This window comes from Leptonychotes weddellii, chromosome 1 (assembly GCF_054177405.1).
Source record: "Leptonychotes weddellii isolate Sample4059 chromosome 1, ASM5417740v2, whole genome shotgun sequence".
NCBI classification, from domain to species: Eukaryota; Metazoa; Chordata; class Mammalia; order Carnivora; family Phocidae; genus Leptonychotes; species Leptonychotes weddellii.
The window spans coordinates 178072926-178085554 of NC_138369.1; the positions used below are offsets into that span (position 1 = coordinate 178072926).

The window sequence follows — 12629 nt, forward strand, 5'->3', positions numbered from 1 at the left end:
TTTTTTTAAAGATTTTATTTATTTATTTGAGACAGAGAGAATGAGAGAGAGAGAGCACATGAGAGGGGGGAGGGTCAGAGGGAGAAGCAGGCTCCCTGCCGAGCAGGGAGCCCGATGCGGGACTCGATCCAGGGACTCCAGGATCATGACCTGAGCCGAAGGCAGTCGCTTAACCAACTGAGCCACCCAGGCGCCCTGTGTTTTCTATTTTTAATAGGCAAATACATGATTATCTTCATAATTGGAAATATTTTTCAAACAATATTGCTAAAAATTCTTTTGTTTTACACATTCCAAGAAGTCCATCTGTAAAGATCAAGTTTAGTATAAAGGTATGATAAATAAATGTACATGTGTTTCTTATTTCTCTATCAATATTCCTCTCAGTTTATTCTGCTACTATCTAGCTCATGCTTTATATCAGACTACGTTTTTAGCAAGTCAATATGTTTTTTTTTCTATATTTCAATACTAGGTGATTTTAAGAGTAATGTCACCACTTTATTAAAGTGTGTGTATTATTGCATGTATTGTTTTAAAGAACTAGATATTTTTCTTCTTGTGTCCTTGAGCCAAATCTATTGGAATTGCTTAGTAAGAAGACATTAGAGGAATAGTAGAATTTTTAGTACTAGCACAATCTAAGTTTTCACGCTCTCTGAAGAGAACCTGGCTTCTTCTAAAGTAACTGGACAGGTGAAATTGTAAAGTCATGTCACCGAAGATACATGGGAAATTTTTACTCAATTTCCAAACTCATATTAATATCCTAGATAGACAGACACAGATATACAAATAGATAATCTCTGTTCCATTTTATTTGTGTCTTTAGTATTTCTGCATTTATAGGCCCTAAAGTATAGTGACCCTGACAAGAGAGTTTCATTCTTATCATGTGTAACAGTCCACAGATAAACAGGTGGTCTGTAAACCAAGAGTACTAATCAAAGTCTTTAAAGTGCAGAAAGGGGGAGAAAACAAAACAAAATACACCCTTGACCTCAAATGCTGTTTCCAACAAATGTATTCAATGATTAAAAACAAAAATGCTGTACCTTAAGAAGACCATCCCATTGTTCTACCAGAGGAAAACTTCTGGCGTATCATATAATGCAGTATGTGGTAAGACCAATTAATTCCAAGGTTGTATTTCCACTCCCTTATCTCAGTTGTGCAAAATGGATCTCTTTATACAGTGAGATTCCATGCAGAATCCTGTGTTGATGGGGCAAACATTTTGTAAGCCTTTTGTTAGTGTATCTGGTGGAGGTCCTACAGTCACCTAGAATACCAATACCTAGAATGTATGCCAATTATAGTCAAGATAAATCATATCCCTTCCAAAATTCGAAGAAGTCCAAGGATAACAACTTGCCATTAAATGACCAGTTAACTTGAAATATAGCACCATGTCAAGGACTCAATGATTCTTCCCTATAGCTACAAGATTCGACGTTTGACTAGAGAGGTAGCTAGATAAGCCTTATTTGAGTGGGATTCCATGGTGTTGAGCCCATGCATCACTCCATCTCTGACGCTACAGCTATTCTGTTCTTTTTTTTTTTTTTAAAGATTTTATTTACTTATTCGACAGAGAGAGAGAGAGACACAGTGAGAGAGGGAACACAAGCAGGGGGAGTGGGAGAGGGAGAAGCAGGCTTCCCGCGGAGCAGGGAGCCTGATGCGGGGCTCGATCCCAGGACCCTGGGATCATGACCTGAGCCGAAGTCAGATGCCACCCAGGCATCCCAGCTATTCTGTTCTTAAGTCTATCCTGTTCTGAAGGGATGGCTGATCACAGATACTGGCTGATGTCAATGGGTTACTACTAAATCTACATTATTTAATGCCTCTTTTTTGGTGAATGCTCTCTTATGAGCATTAAAATATCATACAAAGGCCTATGTTTATGCACATGCCTCTGCTCCCAACCACTTTGTCCCAGATTTTTCAATATTTTTCCTTTAAGGCTTCTATCAAACCAACGAATCCATTAGCTATTGCCTACATATCTATATATATGCTTATCATGAATGTTTTCTAGTTCCATAAAAAGTAGATGACAAGGTACCCCATCAAAAGATCTGACTGGTAGGTGAATTTACAATCACCAGTATCTTTCTGGGCCATCTCTGAGTGGGGTTGTTGTAAAACAACAGTCAATTTTAAGCTTGAACCTACTTACTAAGCTAAGGACTCTGGAAAGAAAGCTCATCCCTTTTCCTTCTGTCAGATGGTCCATAAGAGGTCTCTTCTATGGCCATAAGTACGAGCCAAAGGAGAGAGGCTGGGTCAACAAAAAAGTATGACATGGTGGTCTGGGCCACCTACTGTGTAGTTTATTTTTGTCTTCTGTAACTGATTCCAAACATATTGCAACCTTTTTATTTATTTATTTATTTTTATTATTTTTTTTAAAGATTTTATTTATTTGCGAGAGAGAGAATGAGAGACAGAGAGCATGAGAGGGAGGAGGGTCAGAGGCAGAAGCAGACTCCCTGCTGAGCAGGGAGCCTGATGTGGGACTCGATCCCGGGACTCCAGGATCATGACCTGAGCCGAAGGCAGTCACTTAACCAACTGAGCCACCCAGGCGCCCACAACCTTTTTAAAATGCACTGCTTCTAGGTCTTCCTGATCTTGTGGTTTTATGACTATAATAGATACACAATGCAAGATGAGCAGTTGTGGTCACATGGTCACTTGATGTCCCATGGTCAGGTCCTTGGTCTCTACAAGAGTCCAGTTACATACGGGGAGCTGCTTTTTGAGTCTGCAGATTCAGAAGATGTGGTTTTGATCCAGTATCCAGGGTTCTTTGTTGTAATTCTAAGACTAGAGCTTGTCCCAAAACTGCCCACTAAAGATTCTTCTAATGTATAAAATCTACTACCTATGACTCAAGTGTCAGAACTGGTTCCATCACAATCTGGACTTGATGGTGATCAATTTCCTTCTCTGGGTCCCCTCCAAAGCTGAAAGCTTTGCAAGCCACTCAGGAACTGGGTTGGACTTATTTTCCTAAGTGTAGGATATGTTACTTTCAAAGACCAAAGAGGCTTACCAGGCACTGTTTTTTTTTTTTTTAATTGTGGGAGATTAAAAATGCAATAATCCATTATTTTGATGGGTATACTGCAGTATACCCCAGATCACTGGTCCCTTAAACCTTCACTGACATGGTGGGTAGGTTATACCTTCCACTCTCTGGAGTACAGGCATCTTATCAAGGCTTTCAATAAACTTACCACTTCTTGCTTATCTAATCTGACTCATATGATGTCACCAATATAGTGGATCAATGTGATGTTCTGTGGAATGTGCCGACAGTATAAGTACTTTCAGATTTAATTATGATACAGGACAGGGTTGTAAACTAAGCCCTAGAAGAAAAACTAAATATATATTGTAGCCCATCCCATATGAATAAAATTGCATCTTATTCTACTTTTTAGGAATAAAAAAAATACATTCACTATACTTCATGGGTACAATATATCTGAGACCATGTGAATCTGCTCTGGCCAAGAAAATATATCTGGCAGAGCAGCTGCAATGGAGACTGTTACCACTTTGAATTTACAATAGTATCCTCGTTCACAAGGATGTTTCCAGATTTTACAGAGGACAATTTGATGATATGGATATATTGAAAAAATTTTCAGTAATATTTGTTCTTCCTAAGATGTAATATTGTTTTTTTTTTATTTAATCTCTTGGCCAGACAGGTATTATAGGGCAGTTTTAAAAGTTTCCACCTGAGTGTCCTCACTATGCTAGATTTTAATATTGTAGTTTTGCCCACTGTCAACATGATCATTTCCATTATAGGAATACCCTTGGGTGAGTCCATTTACCAATGGATCCACTCTGAGTCACTACTGGACCTAGACTTTATTATTCTCCTTGTATAGGGGGGATGTAATAGAATATTTGACAAAATCCTCTATAGACTTTTTCTTAAAGGGCAAAATAGCTAATACTTTAGGATTTGAGGACCACACAGGTTCTCCCTCAGCTACTCAACACTGCTGTTATAGCACAAAAATGACCATAGATAAAATATAAATAAATGAATATGGCCGTGATCCTGTTGCAAGGGGTTTAGCTAGACTTCAAGTGGGAAGAGTGTGGCCTTTCTGCAGAATTCTATTGTGTCTAATCTGGAGATTCAAGGTTTTCTAGGCCTTGCCCTCATATCCCCATATCAAGTTGCAGAATTTTACTTTTTTGAATAAGGACCCTGACAGGGCTTCATAGAATTGCTGATCTTGAGAATTCAACCTTCACTAGAGCTCTGCTTACATTAATTATAATTTTATAATCAAGTTATGGGCCTGATACTCAGCTTTTTCTGCCTTATGGTAATAGGAGATGAGAATCTTTTTATGTGCTGCTGGGATTCCCTCTGAATTCCACACTGAGGTTGCCTTTGTTGATTAATCACCTTCAGCCCTTCACTGCAGTTTTCCTAAAATGTTTCGAGCCCCCAGCAAAAGCCAGCTGATTCCACTATCCCTGTAATTATTACCTCCTATCATCTCTCAAATGCCTGAGATCTTGCACTCACCAGTGCATTCATTCCTGTTCGCCAAGGAAGATTTGGCAGCTACAGCACCTTTACCTCCTAGGGGTTATTATACTCCACCTACCAACCAGGTGGCCAATGACATAGCTCTAACATTCCCATTTAAACTCTGTTCTCTAAGCCTACTCTTGGCACCAGAGCTTGTCTTTTTCATGTTCTAGGAACTCAGTGTAAAGATGGGGATTCATGTGCCCTTGGTTTACTGTGGCATGCTCTTAGGAATATACTCAGAAGGAAGTGGAGAGAGTGGGATTAGGAAGAGTGGACCAGTGATACAACAGGAGCTTCAGCTGGTCCCTGCAGAGCTTCAGGCCTTGGGATGACCCTTCATAGATGTTCTTAATTGAGGCAAAGGGACCAGGCCTTCGTACCCCTTCACTGACTAGTCTTTGCATGTGTGCTTTCTCTGGGATGAGGAAGAACAAGGCCTCTCTGCTTAGCTGAAGGCAATTCCTGGAGCAGGCCTCGACTTTGGGTTGTTGACACACAAAGCTCCAGGCATGTGGAGATTAAGCATCTCAGTTTTAAAAGGGAGCCACACCAGAGCATCAAATACCACATCATTTGCTGTGCCTCGTGCTCCCTAACAGGAGCCGAAAACTGACACGCAGAACAAACTTGTTGGGCCCTAAAGGAGAGCTGGAAACATAAGCCGATATTTGAAAAAAACACCCAAGAATGTTGCCTCCTTGCTTCCTGCTCTGCATCTTCCCTTTTCTTCTTCCCTCTCTTCACCTACTTTAGAAATTCTTTACTTTGCATTAGACACTGTGCTGGTCCTCAGTTATCTTTGTGGATATAGGAATGAAGTAGCTAGATTCAACTTACATTGATTCTCAGAAGGATATCCCGTAACAGTTCTGGGCCTGCATCCCAAAAGAGCCAGAAGACTATAGAGTAGATATATTTTGCAAATCTCAGAAGTGTTTTCTTATGAATCAGTTATCTATTGACCCAATAAGGCTGAACAATAAAACTCATGGGAAGCATTGATTGTTGCTCATGAATCTTGGGTCAATTGGGAATTTCTGGTCTTAGCTGTACTCAGGCACCTGAAGTTAGCTATGAATTAGGGAAACAGCTCTGCTAGTCTTGGCTGGACTGTATCGTGTGCTCAGAGGTTAGCTGGCTATCAACTGGTCTAGGATGGCATTGGTTAGGACAATAAGGTCACCTGCTCCTAGGTCTCTTATTCTCTAGCATGCTAGCCTAGATTTTTTGCACGGCATAAGAGGGGTTTCAAAAGAGTGAGCAGAATTATATACAGGGCCTCTTGAGGCCTCAATTTGAAATGGACGCAGCATTGCATCAGCTGGGTTCTTGGACAGAACAAGTCACAAAGCAGCAAATTTTCAAAAGCTGGATGAATAGACTCTACCACTTAATGGGAGGAATTTTGAAAACATTGCAAGGGATATGAATACCAGGTGGAGAATAATTGAGGAAATTTTTACAATTAACCTATTATAAAATAGAGCTAAGTTTTCCACTGGGCTTTTTTTTTTCGTATACATTCCATAGCTTGTTCAATCTCTAAAGTTATGGATTCCCCAAATAAAAGCTTTACTAATAGTTAGGGTCTTGGAATTTATTTGCCACATGTCTAAACCAAAACAAAGTTAAAATACTCAATATTGTTAAAAAATATATATAATTAATCCTTGCAAGTCTGAACAATCTTGCCAATAGTAAAAAAAAAAACCAAAAACACTTTTTTTCATTTCCCTCATTAATTCCATTTGAGTACTGACCACCAAAATAAATATTGGCACAACCGTAGGACTTTCAGCTCTTTCAAAATGGAACTAGAAGTAGCAGGAATAGAATCAAAGGGGTGTAGGGTCAGCACATGCTGTGTGCTTGTAATGCTGTTCTGCCTAGTGTCCCTGCTGATTTATACTTGTCACTTACTAAGGGCTCAGCTCAGCTGTACCATGGCGCCAACTTTTTTGTTGTTGTTGTTATTAGCTTTATATGAAGGTGATTTGTGTGGTGTAGAAAAAAATGAATTGTGGGAACTTAAAAATTCAGGGTAATCTTGGTGTAATTTTGGAAACTAAAATGAAGAACACAGCAGGAAAGATTTGGGTTCTTCACTTCTAAGTTTGATAAGGTACTCTAAACAAAAAGATACCCAACGTGATTGCAAAATAATATGTGTGTGTGTGTGTGTATGCGTGGGCAGCGTATAAATTATTTTCCTTCTACACGGATGTCATTAGGTAGTCTGAGGTCATCCCTTGCCAGAAGGCTGAATATGGTAATCAGCCACTATTTGTAACATTTGCATCTTATTCTTCAATATATTTAATACATTTCAGTACTCTTATGTTAATAGCAGATCATTTTTTTGACATTAACATCTTTATAGTCTGTAGATTTATCTGTCGACTGGCAGCTGTTTAACACTCTTGGAATTCCAGTTTATGAAAATCAATGTAAAGAACAAATCCTGATTGTCCTAAAATTTTCAATCTATGCTAGAATAGGAAATATATGATAAAAGGTAACAGTTTAATGGTCTAGGTTTCATTTTAGAAGTCAGCATCCAAGAGCCTTCTGCTTATGACACAATAGCTTCACTATTATTAGTGTTTGTTGTTTTTGTGCATTTATGTAGATGGGGATGATAGAGTTTAGAGACTGCAGTGTCTCCATGTGCTTTCTGTTGGAACTATTTCTTATCAGTGTGATGGGCGATTGTGAAGACATGTTTGAGGAAGAAAACACAGGGGAGCCACTTAAATATCTTATTTTTCAGGATTAGCATATATTATGGAATATCTTTAAATAATCCAGTATCTTCAAGGGTTATCATTTGAGTGGTGATACTAAGCATTGACTTGGGGTCAATTGATTATGGGAATAACAAAAACTATTTCATATAGCAATATATGTAGCAGTTGGAATAATTATTAACTGATGATGGGTACATAGAGTTGTAGAGTTCAGAGTTTACCGTAAAATATTCCAATAGGAAAGATTTCCCATGATCTGTGATGTTATCCAAGTTCATAACTAATGGTAATACCTTTTTTCATTGGATAGCATTTTTTTCTGTTTCACATTTTCATCTTTATAACCTGACTTGATTCACATAACAATCCAGTGAGATAGTTAAAGGTAGTTTTCCTCATTTTTTACATGTGAGGAAACTGAGGATACTCTCTATAACTGAAATTCATGAACTACTAAGCATATTAGATTAGCAAAAGAAAAGGGCAATATGCTATTCCATTCATAGGGATACAAAAAATAAACAAGATATTTTTAAGTAATGGCAGGCAATACGATAGAGCAACATAATTTAAAAACAGTCACTGGGGTTTCTTCAAACTGTGTGAATAGAGAAGGTTATAATGAGGGAGTCCTATATAAACTAAAACTTTAATGTCAAGATGGAACCAATGATATGGGGATCAAGAAAGAATACAGCTAGTGCAAAAACCCTTAGATAGAAGCCAACTTGGTAAGCTTGCAAAACTAGAAAGCCAATGTGGTTGTAGTGAGCAAATTATAACTGCTTTAGTCTGTAATCAGAGAGTTAGGCAGGGGCCAGATCTTGTAAGACTGTGGCCATTGTAAAAGATGTAAATTTTATTGTAAATGAAATAGAAAATTATGGGAAGGTTTTAGGCAAGAGAATACCATACATTTGAATGTGAATTTTTGGAAGATCATGCTGTTTGCTTCTGGGCAAATGGATTTGAGAGCAGGAGTCCAGTAAGGGTCTATGGTGGTTGTCCATGAACGCAGTATAGAGGCTTAGACTTGGTATTGCAATGACAGCAGTGAGTAGCAGCGACATCACATATATTTAGTAAAAGTGCCTGAAGATTTGCCTGTAAATGAATAGGGAGAATGAAGGAAAATGAGGAATGGAAAATGGCTCCTAAGATTTTGGGTAAATTACTGGGCAGAAGATGATACCATTGATCACATTAGGGGTAAGTTGATGAGGACTTGATATGGCAAAGTTTATCTACTTGTTAGAATTAAGTCCAAATGTCACATAAATTGGTGATGTATCCTTCTGGAGCTCAGACAAGAGGAGCAGGTTGTTATTAATGTGGGTCACATTGGTAGACAATATTTAAAGGCAATAGATTAGATCCAGAGAGAGAAGGTAAAACAGATCAGGGAGACCAGGGCCCTGGAGCACATCAGCACTTAGAGTTTTAGCAGAAATACTTTTAGAGATAAAATTATTATTTCTGCAATGTTTTCACCTTTTACTCATGACTGTAACCCTAGTGATTTATGGTATAGTTATTTCACCTAGTCCATATGTATATAATCCAAATTATGAGCTTTTAAATACTTTTTATTAGATCTTTGTTCTTACTTTTCAGCTTTAACTTCTCTATATATAGTTTTTCATGACAAAAAATCCCTTCTTGGCCATGAATGGCATAAATAGTGGAATTTGTAAGATGGTGCTTGGCACCAAAATTTTTTTTCTTCATGACAATATTTACTAACTCTACATTTTTTTTTTCTCCATAGAAAACACACACACACTCACACACACACGCACACATACACACACACACACCCAGGTATGGACTCACAATATGATAACATATGCCTTTTCTGGTGGCCTAGTGAGACACAAGTGTTAGATAAGATGGAATAACTTCCTGTGAAGCATAAAGACAATTATTATTACCAGAATGCTTAGGTTTAAAATAGATCTTATTTCAAATTGCTCCACTGTGTATAGTAAAAAATACATTTTTTTTTCAGGTTTAGAAAACTCTACTCTCAAAGCAAACTCTCACACACACAGAACAACAATAATAAGAACAACTACACATGGACACAACACAAACTCCTCATAAAATGAAAAAGGAGTGGGGTACTAAACTGTTGACCAAAGGGGTGCAGGAGTTAATGTACTACACGTGCCTGAAATTATTCTTGTTAATTAGTGTGTGAAGACAACCAATCAGTGGATTATGCTAGACATAAAATTGGGAAAAGTAGCTCTTTTGTGAAGAATAAAGTCCTTGGGGCACTTTATTGCCAAACTAAGAAGAATTCCAAATGGTATGTAGGGCATATTTGCATTGAAAGGCTTTAGTTGGAGTTCCTTTTAAAGTTTCAAGGGGCATATAAAATGGCAAAAAAATGGGGAAGTATGTGTCAAAAATTATCAAAGTCAATGCAATTTCTTTATTATTAGCCTAGGATCTGAATTCAGAATCTTTGGGATCCATATTAAGCCCCTTAAGTACCTTTTTAAATTTTATTTATTTATTTATTTTTTTTCCTTAAATATTTTATTTATTTATTTGACAGAGAGAGACACAGCGAGAGAGGGAACACAAGCAGGGGGGAGTGGGAGAGGGAGAAGCAGGCTTCCCACAGACCAGGGAGCCTGATGAGGGGCTCGATCCCAGGACCCTGGGGATCTTGACCTGAGCAGAAGGCAGACGCTTAACGACTGAGCCATCCAGGCGCCCCAGTACCTGTTTTTAAAATGGTGGATAACATATTTCAAGTTGATGCAACTATCTTATAGATCTATTCTATTAAGAAAGTCTTTTTTCCCCCCTTTTCTTGCTTACACAACTAGTTCTTTTTTTTTTTTAAGATTTTATTTATTTATTTGACAGAGAGAGACATACAGCAAGAGAGGGAACACAAGCAGGGGGAGCAGGAGAGGGAGAAGCAGGCTTTCCGCGGAGCAGGGAGCCCGATGCAGGGCTCGATCCCAGAACCCTGGGATCATGACCTGAGCTGAAGGCAGACACTTAAGGACTGAGCCACCCAGGCGCCCCACCTACACATCTAGTTCTTAAGCTTTCTTTCCTTGTGTTCTGAAAAAACGACTCACTAATTCAGCCCAGTGCAGGCTGTGAGGCAATGTAATTTGTGGGTGGAGATACAATGGCATTTATTGCCCTTGGACAGGCCTTTACACTATAGTGATGTCACTAATGGCCATGTTTCAGGTCTTCAATTTATTGTGGAAAGGCTAGACAGGAGCCCAGGGTGGGATCTCTTTTTGCCTCAATGTGAACTTCTAACAAATTCTATGAACTCTTCAAATTGTGAAGGACACAAATACAATCAAGTTTATTTGTTTCTCCTAGGAATGTGGCACAAAATTCTGAGGTTGATTTGAAATCACACAAGGTAAATTTTCAGAATGTTTATTTCTTTTCCTGTTTTTTTAAGCACTTGCTATATAGTAAAACTGCCTCCTAGGAACAGAATGTTCTCCGCAGCTGAAGAACTGACCTAGCTAAGCAAATACCCAGGTCATCAATTATCATTTTTAAGTGTCTCAGAAAACATTCTTTGAGGTAATCCTTCCTCAAATCCTGTTTGAAACTGGATTTATATCCTGGGAAAGTGGGCAAACATCTTGAGGAATTAAACAGATGAAAGAAAAATGGAATGTTGTCACGCATAAAGTTGTTATCTTTAAAGGAATGCCTAAGAGAAATACCTCTACAAAATGCTGGTACATCCAGATGGAGGATTATTAAACTAAGTGATTCCTAACTCATGGCAGGAAAGATGGTGAGGATTTGTGAACAGTACATTTAAATGAGGAAGGGAGCTGAAACAGCCCAGAGAATTCAGACATGTGCTCTTTGTTCTGATCTATCCCATCTTTCCATTTCTCTTTACCCAAAATTTGCCCAGACTCTTTCATCGTAAGGACTGTTTAATACTAATTTCAAATCCTATTAAGCAACTCAACAGTCATTCAGTGTTTTTAAAATTAAGAATAAACATGATTATAAATTAAATACAAATTACTTCCAGTGTTATAGATAACATATTATCAATAATAATAGTAATATAAATAGTCACGCCCTTTCAAACTGGCATTGACAGGGAAAGGAGCTTACCCAACACTGAACTCACAGTCCCAGAGAGTATAACACAGGGGATGTTTTAGATCCATGCATCCCTTAGCTGACCTTAAATCTTGCGAGGAAACTGCAAAATTCCCCCTTTCTTTCTTTCTTTATGGCTTCATTCCTTAATTTCTTCCTTCTTTCCTTCACTATTCCAGAACAATTGTAAAATTTTGGATATGAAATGATTACTAGATAATTTTATAAGATTTTTGTTCATTTATTTGGGAGGGAGTAATGCAATTGTGGTTATGTAGAAGAATGTCATTCTTAGGAGATGCACGCTAAAGGTCTTAGAGATATAGTGTAATGATGTTTGCAGTAGATTTTCAAATAACTTCAAAAATGTATACACATACACACATATAGAGCAGACTTAGCAAATTTTAGCACATTTCAAATCTAGGTGAGGAGTACATGGGTGTATGTTATAAGTTTCTATTCTTCTGAATGTTTACATTTATTATTATTATTATTATTATTATTATTATTATTATTATTATTATTGGAGTTGGGGGGAAAAAACTGTGGTGGTCAAGTTTTTGTCAGTGTGGCTAGGCTACAGTACCCAGTTACTGAATCAAACACTAAACTAGGGGTTCCTATGAAGATGTTTTGTAGATGTGATTAATGTCTACAATCTATTTACTTTAAGAAAAGCTATCCTGGATAATCATGGTGGGTTTGATTTAATCAATTGAAATTATTAATAGCAGAACTGAGCTTTCCCTGAAGAAGATATTCTGCTTGTAACTGAAGCTTCAGTTCCCACCCTGAAGTTCTGGCCTGTTCTTCCTAAAGGCCTGCCTTCTAACTTTGGACTTGACTAGCCAGACTCCAAAATCAACCAAGCCAATTATTTTCAATAAGTCCATTAACATATAGCTTCTACTGGTTCTGGTCCTCTGGCTGAACCTTGACTAGTACAGACCCTTTCCTCTAGGATCTTAAGATATAACTGTGGAGACATGTAAGTTTAAAAAAAAAATGGAATACAGAAGGTAAGTGCTATATTAGAGATTACCAGGGATTTCTATGACAAGCCACATGAAGGACACTTAGTTCAGACAGGGGGCAATTTCAGAGAAGACTGTGTAACTTTCTTGGAAGAGATGCGTATTTCAAGATCTGAAAACCATGCCAAAAGTGATTAAAAAAAAAAGTAA

At 37.9% G+C, this 12629-nt stretch overlaps 1 long non-coding RNA gene across 1 annotated transcript in view; it reads left to right on the plus strand.

The window, feature by feature from the left end:
* LOC145716262 (uncharacterized) overlaps positions 1-10729 on the plus strand; it is a 90595-nt gene extending 79866 nt beyond the window's left edge. Inside the window, exon 3 of the long non-coding RNA XR_014138831.1 lies at positions 10687-10729. This is a non-coding gene — a long non-coding RNA (uncharacterized LOC145716262). The remainder of the gene's footprint in view (positions 1-10686) is intronic.
* The last annotated feature ends 1900 nt before the right edge of the window (positions 10730-12629 follow it).